The 16,189-nt window shown below is 37.7% G+C and overlaps 1 long non-coding RNA gene across 2 annotated transcripts in view; it reads right to left on the bottom strand.

Moving 5' to 3' along the window:
- LOC113158974 overlaps positions 1-16,189 on the bottom strand; it is a 60,977-nt gene that overhangs the window by 17,243 nt on the left and 27,545 nt on the right. For both annotated transcript variants that reach the window (XR_003298593.2, XR_003298592.1), the window contains one exon: positions 2,132-2,217. This is a non-coding gene — a long non-coding RNA (uncharacterized LOC113158974). The remainder of the gene's footprint in view (positions 1-2,131; positions 2,218-16,189) is intronic.

The raw sequence follows: 16,189 nt of genomic DNA, 5'->3' as shown, positions 1-16,189 counted from the left end.
TGACTGAAAATAGAAGCATACTATGTCTTTTGTTCTTAGTACTTGCAGGTAAACTGTTTTTTCACAGACAATGTTGTCTACAAACAGGTGTAGGAAGGAGGGTAAGGCTCCGTTGTTCTGTCGGAGGAAGCTGCTACACAAAACATGTTGCTCACACATTTGTTTTTAGACTTTTGCTAATAAATCAAGATTGAGACATGTCCTGAGTATGCTGGAATTTCTATTATTTAATTTTTACTACAACAACTGGTATTGATCCTGCCATGAAACAACCAACAGTACAGTTGGATGATGCACACTGTCATGCATAAAAGGATTACATATTGTTGTAAAAGCCCAAATATTTCTACTACAGAAATGATCAGTGTCTTCAATCTTTGAAAGAATCTTAACATTCATGAGTTATTAATCACAAGTCAGGCATCTGAGGTCACTTACAAACTGTGAGTCAAGATGGAAGTCTGTTTATGTGATTGCTAACATCAGCTTTTGTCACCAGATAGTCACAATGTGTAAGAAAAACACAGAAAAACGCAGTTAGTTAATTTTAGTGACAGTATAATATTTTTACTGAACATTACCCACATGGGGTGATTCTGATTTGATGGACATCTGCTGACATGAGGTTGTGAATACAGTAAGTCATGTGCACATTAATATGTGCTAACAGGTAATAAGATCATACTAATCAGCCTCAAAACGTAGTGGTTTTAATGTTGTGGTGGTCAGGGGTCAGCATAAGGCATCAACACACAGTGTGTTGCAGCTTGCTGCATATAACGCTGCGAAGCTGCAGCCCAGTCAGTGTCAATGCTGACCCCTGTCTACGGCAACATTAAAATCAATAAGCTGTACAATCTGTGTATCATTTGTTCGTTCTTTTTTCAATTTAAAACGAAAAATCAAAGAACAGAAAAAACACTTGATGTCGGACACAGATAACGTTTTCCGATTTCCAATTTGTGCTCAGAAAATAAATTTGGACACAACACAAACGCAAAAAACCAGGTTCATACTATATTTAATTCTTTTAAAATCTAGAATTAGTGACATCTTGTGCAAAAAAGTGATAAGCGGAGTAAAATTCAAGGAATCAAAATCTGCAATAGACTGGAAGATATCAGAGAATGTTTAACATATCAACACAAATCTCTGTTGCTGTGTTTTCATCAGGATGTGAGATGTTGATGCTATGACAAAAAGGGAACTGGGGCATAAATAAATTTGGGTGAAAAAAAAAAAACTGTGTGTATTTTATTATAATTGTTTTCACTATTAAATGTACAAATATGTACAAAGTGTATCTACAATTTCACTGAGTCAAACCAAACACTTTATACTGTTGTGAGATAATAAAAGCTTCATATGACCTGTACAGAAAGCCAACTCACTGCTGCTCTATATGTAAAAATAATAGTCACTTAAGTTTGCAATTTATATTTTGTTCTTGATTTTTTAAAAACTGAAATACATAAATAAGTACAGTGAAGTTTTGCTTGGTACACCACAAAAGTAATAATTAAGTACTACATGTATAAGGTGAATAGGTTACATATAAACAAAGGAGAAGAAGAAATGTACACACATGTAAACATTTTAAACTGCATGTTAACTTGACGTCAGACTTTAAGCTCCACGGCTGTGTTGAGTGAGTGTTGCAGTGTGAAACAGTTTCTATATGTACTGCAGTAATGTAGCTGATAGTCTTGAACAAATAATGCAATCTTGACATGTACCTCAAACAACAATTAACTGCCTCTCATTTGAATGTGTAAATGTCAGCTGGCACAGGTGACAAGCAGCAAGCAACATACACAAGATACAGGACATACTGTTTTATCACACACCACAGTGACAACATGCTCTTCCACACACAGAAAGTTTGAACAGCATTGTTTCAACAGATATTTCCTCATTTGGTGTTTTTATAATGGTGAGGAAGAACATCATTATCAACCATGCAGAGGTGAGTAGCTGGGTTGAGGTGTGCTGATTGGGAAAGCCATAACGTGATTTACATAATTTCCAAACTCACCAAAACGTGCCTGTGTATTTACTGCATGGACGGATATGCATGTCATTTCATTTTGATAAATAATGCAACAGCAATATGAACAGTGGGTGAATTTACCTTATTTTTCAAACAGTGAGTTGTTTAAATGTGTTGGTCCATTGTTTCTATGGAGGTTTTTCCTCTAACTCGTCACCCGTCTGCAACTGTGAGAAAAAACAAACAAAACACACACAGTTAGAAAACCATGCACAGCCAAAAATGGACACACAGAGACATGTGTGCATGCAATACACAAATAAATGAGCATATACATAAGATTTCATAAACTACACACACTAACACACACACAGAGGATACCAATAGGCAAATGGAACATGTAAACACACTGGACACCAGGGTACACATGGATGCAGATAAATACAGTATGTACAGACACACACACACACACACACACACACTTAGGCACACTCACAGAAAAAAACCAAATAAACATTCAGTGTATAGTGGAAAAAAAATATTATAGTTCATACAGTTTACAAAATACTGTAGTCAAATGGTTTGCAGTACATATGGAAAAAATAATAAGACACACAAATACGTACACACACCTGCAGTAGCACACACACACACACTCAGTACTACATACAAAGAACAATACACATTCACAAGTGCTCATATGTAATGGTAGTAATATTATTTATAACAGGTACACACCTACCCTGCATAACAGACACACAACACATGTATAAAGACCCACAGACACAAATATATACACATACTCCCAGAGCCACAAAGAGCTGCACAAATTAACTGCACGCACACACACACATACACACACACACACACACACACACACACACACACTGTATTTATGTAGAACTCTACTTAAGAACTACATTTACAAATGTAGTTACAAATGAAAATGTTCACACAGAGTAGTACTGGTAGTGATATTGTATGTGTGGTAAGTCCACCAGCAGACATAAACACAATGTAAAGACATCTGAGCTGCACAGGGCAAAGTGCAAACCTATAAAAGTTGTCAAAAGACGCATGCACACTGACCAAAATACATTCAAAGAGCCATATACAGTACATGAGGTTTAAATACACCTGAGAATTAAATGTACATCTTACACATATACACACACACACACACACACACACACACACACGTACACACATACAAACCTTCACACATACTGTTTAAATGCATACAAATGTTGTGCATACACACACAAACACACACACACACACACACACACACACGCACACACCAAAAACCACATATCCTGTCAGAAATAAAACATACACATGCACGCATAGACATGTGTACACATAATAATTATGCGTACTGGGCACAAATACTTATCTCTACATACATATTGTGTCAGAATATGGACAAAGACACAAACACAGAGAGACATACACATAGACTGTGTAGGTAAATGCCTACAAATACTAATGTATGTACATATACTAATAGAACTACATAAAAACAGTCAGAAATATATGTACATATTGACAAACATGCAGGTAAATGTACACACATGCAGTAGCAGTACAAAACCTTATTAGTAATAATGATAATAATTGTTATTATTCCTAATGCATACACACATACAGCACACAGACATCTGCATAATGACAAAGAAACACAACATTTATAAAAACACCCCCCACCCACACACACTCACATACACTACATGTACACATAGACCTGTACACATACTGTATAGGCTGAATGCAAACCCACACTGTATGTACACACACACGGCTGCAGGTACAGACGTACACACTCTAATACAATTCCTATAACAGCCAAATGTAAACAAACACACACATCCAGGCACATATACACGTACTGTACGCATGTGCACACAAACACTACAGGCAAACTACACTGCACATGCACCGACTCGATCTACTGTACACAGATAGATAAATAAAAGTAGCTGTTAAAATACACACACACACACACACTCATGTACACACTAATGCACACACAGAACAACTTAACGAGGTGATTAGTCAAACAGTCGCTGATGGCAACAAAGTGATGCCACCCACGGACTATGAACACGCAACACAGCCTAACTGAAACCATAAACATGTTTATATTTACTTATTGTCTCCTTTTAGATCAGGGAGACTGAAAATGAAGTATCTGACATTTAAAATGTTAAACCACTCGCTGCACTTTCACAAAACTCACTTGACAGAATCATTAGGGTAATAATTAGGAGCAAGGATCAAAGTCAGCAACAGGAACAGCTGATGTCTCATCAAATATGAAATATAAATATGAAATACCATGTTGAATGTATTGTGTAGCTTTTTTACATCTTCCTAAAAGAATATTAACAAGAAAAAAACCAATACTGACATTTAACCAACTAATTAGCTTGTTCTAAAAAGGGAAAAAAGTTAAAATTGCTAAAAAGCTCTTTGTGCTATTACTTAATCAAAATTTCAACATGCAGTTTAATATTTTAATTATTAAGGTCATTGGCTGAGCAAACCAAATCCGTACACCGAGACCCAGAGTCAAATCAATAATTACAGACCACAACAATCCACAAGTGCCTCAGCAAAACATTCAGAAATGTGAATTAAAACGTAACTACAGTAATCACAACTGGGTCATCAGTGAAAATAAATATTGTCGACATCGTACTAGGACGTAATAAGACGTACTGCGAAATATCGTCTCATTTTGAAACTGCTCATCTCAGTCACAAACCAGAAAGAAAGAATCACTCAGACACATGACAGAAGATGTGAAAGACAAATTTAAAATATGCAAATACTCGAATAAAAAAGAGAAAAAAAGGGAAAAGTAGTGAGTCAAATGGTGCATTCAGGTGGCCGTGTGATCCCGCTAAATTATCACTCTTTGCACCCAGCAGTGGGATTTCTACCCCGAGGCTGAGAGCAGTGAAGTAGAAAAGTAGAAAGTAGACACTGACAATATTCAGCTACCCTCATTTCACTCGTTTTTTTCCCCCTTTTCTTCTTCTTTTTTTTAAACATGCATTTGTTGTTGCAGAAAAGGTTAAAAGATTTTTTTTTCCAGTCGAAACTGAGTGGGTTGTCAGAGAACAGAACATTTCACAAGGCAAATTTCCCCTGGTGCTCTGGTAATATTATCACTCCAAAGCATCATAGTTTCAGTATGACTTATGGATTTATTTATAAGAAGAAAACAAGTCTGACACAAATCACCACAAAATACATTCACAGGTTAGAGTTTACATGTTAGTTTGATCAGTATATTTGAAACTGACACACATTAAAAAACAAATTTGACATAAATAAAAGGTCGTGTCAAAGTTTCAGTCTCTGCCTCACTTTCAATATGACAAATCATTTTATAGATAAAAGTTAACAGTGTGGCAGTGATCGTATTGTAAAAGTCATATTGTGCAATTTAGTTAAGTTAGTTTAATTTTAAAACGAGCCTAAAATAAGTCACACAACTAACTGTAACCTAAATGTCACTCTAGAATCACAATGTGCCATCACTACCATTAGATACTAACATTAAACCTGTGTTAGTAAGTAGTAGTATCACTCTGAAGCATCACACTTTCACAAACGTAGACTGTAAAAAATACACAATAACCGTTTACCGTTTGCCAACATTTAACAGCACTCCACCCACTGCACAAGAGTTTATATGTCACCTTTAAAAGGCTCATCGATCAAAGTTATTCTCATTCTGATTCAGAGTTTCACTATTACTGGTGGTTTTATTTATTAAAAACACAAACCTAAAGCAAACAAACTACAGTTTGTGCACAAGCTGAGGTTCAAATAATTACTAAGCATAGGTTTTTATATCAACATCAACTCTTCAACTTAGCTTTTCACACTTAGACAACCCGAGGAACTTTCAGGGGCCTGTGACAGAACACTAGGCAGCCACCGACTACAATTTTCTAGCGTCCAATAAAAACAGTAAACACAAAGTCAAATCAGAACTGAGGTGGACAATTTTTCCCCAGACAGCACAGACTAGGTTTGTTTCTGTGGGATGTAAACAGCTGTCGCTGGAGACGATCGTCCCCACCAACCTATTTTACAAAACACACCTGAAAAACATGACATAATCCAGCATGACTGTGTCACCTAAAAATATAACGGGGAGCCAGATCAGCTTTACTCGGCGTCTTTTACTATCAAAATTAGTCAGAGAGCAAAGTAGACGACGTTGAGGCTGGGCTTTGATGCGATCAGGCGCAGTGTGTGTTTCAAAAAGAGAAAAGGAAGCTGAGAGGATGAGACTACGGTGGAGCTGAAATTTGCTTTTCCTCTTTCTGCCGCTGATATTTTCATGTTGAAAAGGGGGAGAAATATGAAAGAGAAAAGGGTGAGAAAGAAGCAGAAAAGATACGAGGAAGAAATAAGGAGCTTGATTAAGATTAAGATTTCCACAAATAAAAGCATTTTGAAAGCTATTATTTTCTACATTTAGTTAAATATACCAGACATAAAAAACACAGTTCTGTTTTAACATCCAGTTTGAGAATGAGCTCACATTTTCTTTCTCATTTCATTTTTGAGTTGGTGACATTTTAAGGTGAAAGAACAAAGACAAAAATAAAAGAAGCACATCAGATATATTTTAAAAAACATCAGGTTAATTATGAAAGTGCTAAAACTATACAGAAAAGTAATGTGGGAGGCTTTTGATGTACATATTAAAATAGGTTTGTCATACATTCTGAATTTTATTCCCTAGTCATAGTTTAAAGTTCACCATGAAGTTTAGTTTCTAAAACGTGGGTTCAGTCTGAATCATGTCACCTTTAATGCCTCATCGATCAAAGTAGTTCTCGTTTTGATTCAGTTTCACTGCAACTAGAGGAGTAGAAAATCTACTTTTCTCCCTTTTGTGTGTGTATCTGAAATGTTTTGAAGGGAAAAGTGAAAGAAAAAAAAAAGGTTTAAAAAGAAGGTATAAGAGACGCCCAAAGAGAAGAGAGAGAGCAGTGTAACAGAAAGACACGGTGACACTGTGGTGCATGTAGACCTGCTGCAAACAACAGTTCAGTTAAAAGAAATGTGGGAGGCTGCACAGACACAGAACAAAAGTCCGTAGGAGAGCTGTGGCCTAAAAACAGCCGTCTCCATTTTTTGAAGTGAGATGTGAAAACGACACCACCACCAAGTGGTGAGGTACACAACCACTTATGACTAGGCCTCACACACCTCCACACTAACTGAATTTGTTTCAAGATAACTACCCCTTCATGAATATATGCTTTTTTTTTTTAACAAATATAGGACCCGTCATGTGTGTATTTTCCTAATGATCATATGCACAAATTCATTCTTCTCATAAGCGTGAGCTCTGAAAATGCGGTATTAAGGATTAAATCAAGCGGTTTTGAACTTCACTCATTATGACTAATAACACGACCTGGCTGCCTGCAGCTGGTCGCTAAAATAAGACGAGCTCGGAAAAACTATGTGGAGAAAGTGAGTGAGTAACACTCTCCCCCACCTCAAAAACTAACATAATAACGACCTTGAGCAAGACACTTAAACTCAAATCATACGCTCCTTCTGTTGTGACAGTGGTGGTCTGTGTGTGGCCTGGACAATGGTGAATGTGTATAAATGTAGTGCACTGTGCACTGTATATCAGCAAATCGGGATGATGAATCTGATGTGTGATTGATATTATTCCCTATATGCTACCTATCAACCATCACTCAGCCTGAACATGTCTAGTCCCATCAAAAATGTCCACAAGAGAACAAAAGATGGGGCCTGTGTCAGAACTACAGTAACTTTAATATTATTGTATAGAATTACTCCCCAACATAATGCATGTTCAGCACAACTCAACCTGATCTGGTAATATGTGAAGTGAAATGCATGATGTAAGGAGTTAAATAGTGTAAAAAGTGAAGGATCAGCTCAACATGCAGCCTGGTAATAAAACACGCTTGGTTTACATTTCCATCTAGTTGCCATAACATGCCTGCAGTTAATAGCATCAATTAGGATGTTTGAGGAAGGGAAGTGACAAAGTAGACGCTGTCAGCCATTACTGTAACTTGAACACATGGACATCACTTTTTATTAGCTGCAGCTAATTCACCCCTCTGTGAAAAGCGATATGTTGAATGTATAGAGAAGCGGAAGTGAAGTGGTCTCATATACAATACAGGTTCAGGTAGGTGATACATCATGGGATCACGTGGCACGTCCTCCTCCACTTCCCCACGCTACTTGTTCATTTGAGAAGTCGTGCATCACATTCGCTTTTGCGGAGAATTGGAAAATAAATACTTCTTTAGTCTTCTCTAGTCTTATTTAAACATTTTTATCACTTCAAATTCAGGAGTGATTTAGACAAAGTGGACGTCGGGCTACATATGTCCCTTTAGCGTCCACACAGTCCACTTGAGTATCCCCAAAGGGAAGTTATTTATTAGTTAACAATCAAGCAAGTAAACATTTTTACAGTGAATTGTGGGATTTTCAAGGACGCTGAACTTTCAGTACACTTCAAGGATGTTTACAACAGGACTTATAGGAAATGTCTAACAAACTGAGCAGTTAACAATATCCTGTTTTGTTTTGTTCCATTGCCAGATTAAAAATAGTTAATATCTGCCGGTTTTTAAACAAAGGAACCCGTTGCACATACCTTAGCTGCAAATTAAAAATAGAAAACCAAGTCCATGAATGCAACATTAAGTAATTCCATCAGTTTCCTAGATGTTAAACTTGTCTCCTCTTTGTCTTTTAAATGTTTTATTAACATCAAAGTCCTCAGATATCAGGAGATGTAGTGATCCAAGTTGGATCCGATTCAAATACACATGCTCAGTTAAGAAATCTGACCACTCGTCTCTCTGCGGAGCCGTTAAACATCTTCAGCTGTTGGCTGCATGTGTGGCCTCAATGATGCAGAACAATCTGCTGTTTAGCCTTTCTTCTCTCTAGTAGAGAAACCTCACATGACACACATGATGGCACACAACCCTCAACAACCCTATTGTTGTTAACAACACGGCAACTCCACAGAGTTTAAATGCACAGGACTCCCCGACAGTCAGTCAGAACTGACGAGTAACGCACAGCTGCCACTGAACAGCACCTCAGAGATGACATGGATGACAATGTTTCAGCATTATCACATTTCTATCATCCTTACTTTCTGACAGTACTTCTTATAACAAAGCTCATCTGCTTTACACTTGGGCTGAGATGCATTCTTGACCAGCAAAACAGGAAACATCTTTCACTTAACATCAAACAATTCAGGCTTCCCTGAAGAATCTGCACTTATTAAACTTTTCCTCCACATCCGTTTCCTAAAGAGCAGCAATAATTAGCAGATAAACATAAAATTAATCAGAAACTATTTGTATAATTGCACAGCTCTTACTGTGGGGCATTGATCAAACAAACATTTGATAGTGTGTGAATTTGTCTTTCACATTATCAGATAGTAAGATGCCAGCTGTGCTCTGGGAAAATGCAAATACAAATGTCCTGGCTGTCCTATGTGAGACCTCTTTAACCACTGTGAGATTTAATGCCACAATGACCTCCGTCATCATGTTAACATCATGACAGTATATTATGGAAAAAGAACAGTGCTTTATATAGAGGGAACATTCAGATCGAGTGTGATGGTCTGAGAAAGAAAGAAGGTGACAAAAACACGCTTGCTGTGAATATTAAAGGTCATAACGCCATTTAGTTTGTGGTGAACCTCTGTTATTTTGTTAGAGACCTAATTTTAACGTTGGACAGTTTTACACTATTGCCTGAGCCATAGTCTGCCTCCCTTCATTGAGTCATTCATTTACAGCATATGCTAAAATCTGTGGTGAAATTGCAATAAAATGCCATGAAATAAAATAATCCAAACGAAAACAGAACTACCTGCTGTTTCCAAGTGCATTGAAGCTTATAAAATGAAGTGCACCATCAACTCCCACTCTCTTCCTATATGCAAAGTGGGAAGGATCTAGAAACAATGAAGCCTGTCTGCTCAAATGACCTGAGGTGACACAGAGCTAGAAAACATTTTGTTTTGTGAGAGGCTAGAGAAGCCGGTGTGACTGGACATTGTTCAAATCTGCCTCAACATCACCTGCTGATATTTATTTCTCAAACTGGGCCAACAACACGTGGCTCAAATTTGATCCTCTCAGCCAAGACGCGCTGCCAGGACACCCGTGTTTCTTCGCTGGCTTTCCACGCATGAACACTAGCACCTGTGTTCACTGGAGTTAGAACCAAGCTGAAGATGAACCCCCAACAGAAACGGAGCCATAGAAATTACACACAAACACAACTCATCTGCAGCAGTACGCGGCATTCTGGAGGAAACTATCCAGTCTTGAAGTACAATATATATTTACCATAAATATATTTTACATTTACTTATGTTTAGACACCGACCTGGTTGATGGTTAAGGTTAGGGAAAGATTGAGGTCTGGTTTTATATAGGAAAATGTCAACCATGTGTTAATTAGCATTTAACAGAAACAGCTGCATTTCCCTAGAGTGCTTTTGTTGCCTACACCTAACCACAAATGGGAGTAAGGACGTGAGCCTGTACGCTCACCATCCACCCTCACGACCTCCACAATGACTCCAGTGTGGTACAAAAGTGTAACGTTTCATTCACTCCAAAAACAAAAAAAATAATTTAATCAAATCAGTGATACATCGGCCACCACACCATAAAGAAGGGGGGGAAACAATATAATACTATACTGTATAAAAGTAACTTCTGTGGTGGTGTACCAAAAGTCTGCTGTTTTTTAATTTACCGCCTTACTGCATCAGTTTGAATAATGAGTGATTTTAAAAATGATACTAACATGAAATTTGTCACCATTTTATGTGCCTTTGACTGAGACTGTCTGAACACACTGTACAACTGTATATTTTATGCCAAATGCAAATGTTAACGCTTTATTATTGTGAAAAGCATTATGACGTTAGCTTGTAGCCTAAAGCGCCGCCATACCAAAGTAGTCACACGTTCATGTAAGTTCAGTCGATGTATGTGAATCATTTTCCTGTGTTTTGGTGCATTGTCACTGTGACCGAGGCTCTGAGAACTGAGCTTAAACACCTCCAGCAGAGACACACATGAAGCCCTAAATAGCTGCTGACATACTGCTCAGCCTACACCCTTTATGTTCACATAGCTTTAGTTGTGGAAAGAAAAACACATTTTCCAACAATTAAAACTGTTAAACCATTACTTAAGATATACTTTATAGTGTATTGAGAGGTATTTTTAGGTTTTGTCTCTTCCTGGAATTTGCTGACAGCAAGAAAAAATTAGCCTTGAAGTTAAGGACTGAGTACTGAGCTTAGTAAATATACTATACAAGCTTCTTTCAAGCAGACACAGAGCTGCTGAAAGATTCAACCTTTGTGTGGCCTGTGACCTTTAGTGTGGGTTTGAGTTTTTAATCAAACAGACCACTCTACCACATCTCCTCTATTGTTTTATACTTGCCTCTCTATATACAATGATGGGATTTTTCGTCAGCAAAAAATAATAACCACAAACACATCAACTGTAAAATATTAAATAACATTAAATCTCTGCGCAACACCAACAGTTGTGAGCTGTGACGACGTTCAAAGGTGCATCTTCTAAGAGGAGGAGGCTGATTATATCTAGCCACGTGGGAATAAAACTAACTGGCTCACACCGTGTCCTCAAGCGTTGGCACGTTTTAACGTGCGTCTATTCATCAGCCTCAACATCACAGAAGAGTGTGTGCATGTCTATTTGTGTATGCGCATGAACATGTGTGGTGTTGGTGGCATGAAGACGTCTAGCTGTCCTGATGTGACAGACTGTAGACCACCTACGGTCTGGGAGACAAGACAACCACAAGTGGGAGATGTCTCATGCGCACATATGAAGTCACCCACAAGCACACAGACTCACAGTAGATAAGACAATGGATACCCACACTCACACCACACTGTCCAGCAAATCAGCTCAAGTAATAAAAACCTGCCTCTTAGCAGTAGCATCTAAACTTTTGCATAGTAGAACTAGTGCAGCAGTTGTCAGTGTGTAGTAACTGTGCTAAGCAGTAAACAAACAAGGTGTGCATTAGTGATTAAACCTAAAGCAACATTTTATGAATTTCACATAATATATTGCCACACAGTGGAAAAAACTGTCAAAGCAATTGCAACATATTGTGTTTCATTTTTTTTTTCCTTTTTAAAGAAGTACTATGTGTTTTCCAAAGTGATACACCGGGTACACCCCAGTCATTTAGCAACTCCAAACTAAGCCTTCTGAAATTTTTACAAGTGCCTATTTAACCCAGCTCAGGCTTCCAGCTGCACAGGCTTCCTTTTATTTTTTTATTTAATTTTCAAAAACATTACATCTACCATTTACAGCTGCAGTAATCACCATCATGTGAGATCTCAAATGTTAATGTTGTGAATTTAGAAATGTAATTGTTATATTAGTAAGTGCAGAAAACAGGCAGCAGGTTTTCTTGAACGTACATTATTGAGCCTCGATGGCCACATGCTTTTCCCAAGCCACCCTTCATTTAAAATGAAAACATGCAAACCAAAACAGTGGTGGCTCTGTGGTAAGATTTCAGACATCAACAATAGGTTAATTATCTGAGTGCATAGCTTTAAACAAGAGAGAACACAAAGAAACAACAGTGCTCTACTGTAAAACACGTCTTTTCTGCCAGGTTGCAGCCCTCTGCTGCAGTTCAAACACACAGACAAAACACGTCCATGTCAACTCACGGATGACTAATGGCAGTAAAAATAATAAATATTATTTATATCAAACTTTTCTCAAGTTGTTGATGCCATCTTAGTCACTGCCTCAGATCTTTTTCATTTTGGTTTTGCCAGCTGGAACCTTTCTCTGCAATTTGAAGCAATGCAACTATAAATCAAGATGGCAGGTCCGACTGAAATTAAACTGCATGTTTTTGTTCTTCCACAGCACACATGACTGCTTTGTAACTTCCATATCTTATTCTGTCTCATCCAGAAAATAAAAGTCTTTGCATATAGCCTTCAAATATAAACTGTATTTATACACTATGGTAACATCACTGCTCTGTCACTTGTCATGCCGTCTGTCTGTTAGTGTTGTCCCTTAGGGATCGAAATGCAGCAGAAGTAAATTAGATATCACATGAAAATTGTGTTTGCTTTACAGTGACATCATGGAAAAACATATCTGGCATCATAAACAAAGGGGAAAATGTGAAAATAGGCAGAATTTAACAAAAGGTTTGTAGCATGCAGGGGTTTAGACAGCAGCCTGTTGTAGTTTTATCTGGGTGGAGTCAGTGAAGCGAGTGTAGTTTAAATGTCAGATGGTACGGTGCATTTTCTCTCCTGTTAACAAAACACTGTCTATACATGTCTTGTAAGCCACGGTTATCAGATCAAGTTTGTTTACTTTATGTCTTGGTGCTCCTGCTGGGTCAGTTGTCAATCAGACCTGCAAACGTGCAGTCACAGCAGATACTGATACACATGTGAACTTGTCTGTGAACAACAGAGTCTTTGGCATGCAAAATCAAGACGGCCTCTTTGCATCTTGGTCCTTGTGAAACTACAAAGTGTATGTTAAAACATTACTGCATCATTTTCCTCCCCCACTTTTTTTTTTTTAAATGCTGAAAAAAAAATGTGATTTTATGCCTTATTTTAGAGCTGAGGCACGAGCATGCAACAGAAGAAGAGGTTTATGTAAAATCTGATGACTGATAGAAAATAATAGGAAAGTCCAGTTCAGGTAGATGAGTCAGAGTTCTACTTATACAATGACACAGCTTCAGATCGGTGAGAAGCAGATCAGATAAGACCGAGAGCACGTCTCTTGTGATCACTCGGCACATGATCTCTCTACCTCAAATTAGCGGATTGTTTCCTCGTACAGCACAGTATGACTGGTAGACAGGAACAGGCAGGCCTGTGATAGGGCAACCTGTCGCAAACAAACGGTTTCTGATAAATAATGGCACGATGAGTGGTAGGGATTCCGCATATGTTCCAGGAATATGAATGTATGTGTGTCTTGGCTCAAAACATACCATATTTAGTCAGCTTCAAGGTGAAACAACAGGTTTTTTTTTCTTGCCAACTTCTGAAAAACAAAACTGAAAAAAGGTTTGTGGGTTTCAGGCCTTGCTTTACTATTCATGGAGAGAACGGTATTGCTGCATGCTGACATTTAACATTTTGTCTATGTGTATATATATGTGTGTGTTTGTGTGTGAGTTTGTGTGCCATCTGTAGAACCAAATACAGCCCACACACACACTCCTCTCACCTGAACTCTCAACACTTTAATTTCAGTCCCTTTCATCTTTCACCATGTTTCTCTTATTCTGTGTATTTGCAGTGATGTAGCAGCGACAAGGTCTTAACAACAATATTTCTAAACCAGTTAATTGTTTAGGTAAAACAACTGGTTTTTTAATTAATTAGTCACTAAATCTAACATTATTGTGATGATAAATTAATCTGAAATTTAACTTTTAAGGCTAAATTCAAAGCTTTAAACACTTGTCCTGGTTTTAAAAAGCATAAAAAAAAAACTGAAACAATTGATAAATGTGTTGCTCAACAAAACATGAATGATGCCACTTTGGACATTTTACATGGTCTACTCACATTTTATAGAACAATATGACTGTTAAATATTCATTGGGAGATTAATCGGAGGTTCAAACCTCAGCAGAACTAAACAGACATGGTTTATTTTACTCCAATCATTGTTGGTGGTGATAAACAATTATCTGCATTGTAAATATCTGTCTGTAGCTCATAAGCCAGTGCACTTTCTAGCAGATAGCTTCTACTGTACAGTATGCTGTTAACTTGTTTACCTTCCAACAAATTGTACACTGAAAAAAGCTTTTTTCCTGTAGGGTGGAGTCACACACTCTCCACTAGATTTCTTTTGTTATCGTTTTTTTGCAAAACTGCATATTTTTAGACTCAGTAACTCATGGGTGATGTACCTGCTATTTACAGCTGGGTGCAAGATTCAAATTAGGTTTTCTCTTAATGTTAACGTTCAAAGGTCATGCTCATCTGCTCTAAATGCCATGCTAACAACGCGTGGAACATCAGGAAATGCATCAAACTGCAGAGAGGAAAGTGACATTTCTGAAAAAAAGAGCTCAGCCAGGTGCTTAATATTTCACTCAGTTTACTGTAGTAAGTGGCAGAAAAATCACTTTGCTGCTGTTACTACTGTGTGTGGTTGCAACTGTAGTAATCTGCCGTCATGCATGCATCTCTGCTGGTCTGCAGATGCAGCAGCATGTCTAAGTTTCATTCAAATAAGACATTTATTTTGAAGGGTTTACTGTAAAAATAAACAACAAATAACACATTAGGCCCACTATATTAAGCTCTATGGTTTTATGTTTTTAATAAACCGGTCAATTCTGAAGGACAAATCATTGTGCATCGTGTGTCATAAATTGTTAAATTTAAACAAACTGAGTCTGAAAACTGAAATCAGTTTGTTAAATGCAACAGAGGACACGACCTCTGCGTCCTCGTTGGTAGCTACAGACGTGCTGATGGGAACAGCTGGGTCTCTGTTGGTCAGTTGGTAAATGAGGTAAATGCTGGTTGACCACACACAAACATTCGCAGCTAGTGACCACCTAAAACTAAACACAGAAACTGTGTTGAGGGCATGACATAGCATCATAAACTGGTCATACTGGTGCAGATTGTCCTCAAATCATAGTTTCTAAACCCACATGAACGTGCAGGTCAGCAAAATGACCGTCCATATGACATCGATCTCATCCTGTGTCCAAATCAGTGAGAATCCCTGCACACTGTCCACTAAATACTATGAACATCCATGTGTTCTAACACTCAATGTAGTACATCCACAGTTGGACCATATCCATGTCCCGTTTTAACCCAGCAAAGTCAACACTCAATCTACGGTAAGCGGGTTTTAACTGTGCAACAGTAAATAACGTACAAGACAAATGTAAAGTCTCTGAAACATTAAGACAATACTGCTAGCAGCAACTGTAGTGGTGCAGTTGGTTGTTCAGTAGTAGAAATATTTCTGTAACAATTCATGTTACAAATCTACAAATACCACTTTATTATCTCCAAGACATTTTGTAGTAAGA

This window comes from Anabas testudineus, chromosome 15 (assembly GCF_900324465.2).
Source record: "Anabas testudineus chromosome 15, fAnaTes1.2, whole genome shotgun sequence".
Taxonomy (NCBI): domain Eukaryota; kingdom Metazoa; phylum Chordata; class Actinopteri; order Anabantiformes; family Anabantidae; genus Anabas; species Anabas testudineus.
This window is presented reverse-complemented; position numbering and strand designations above follow the sequence as displayed.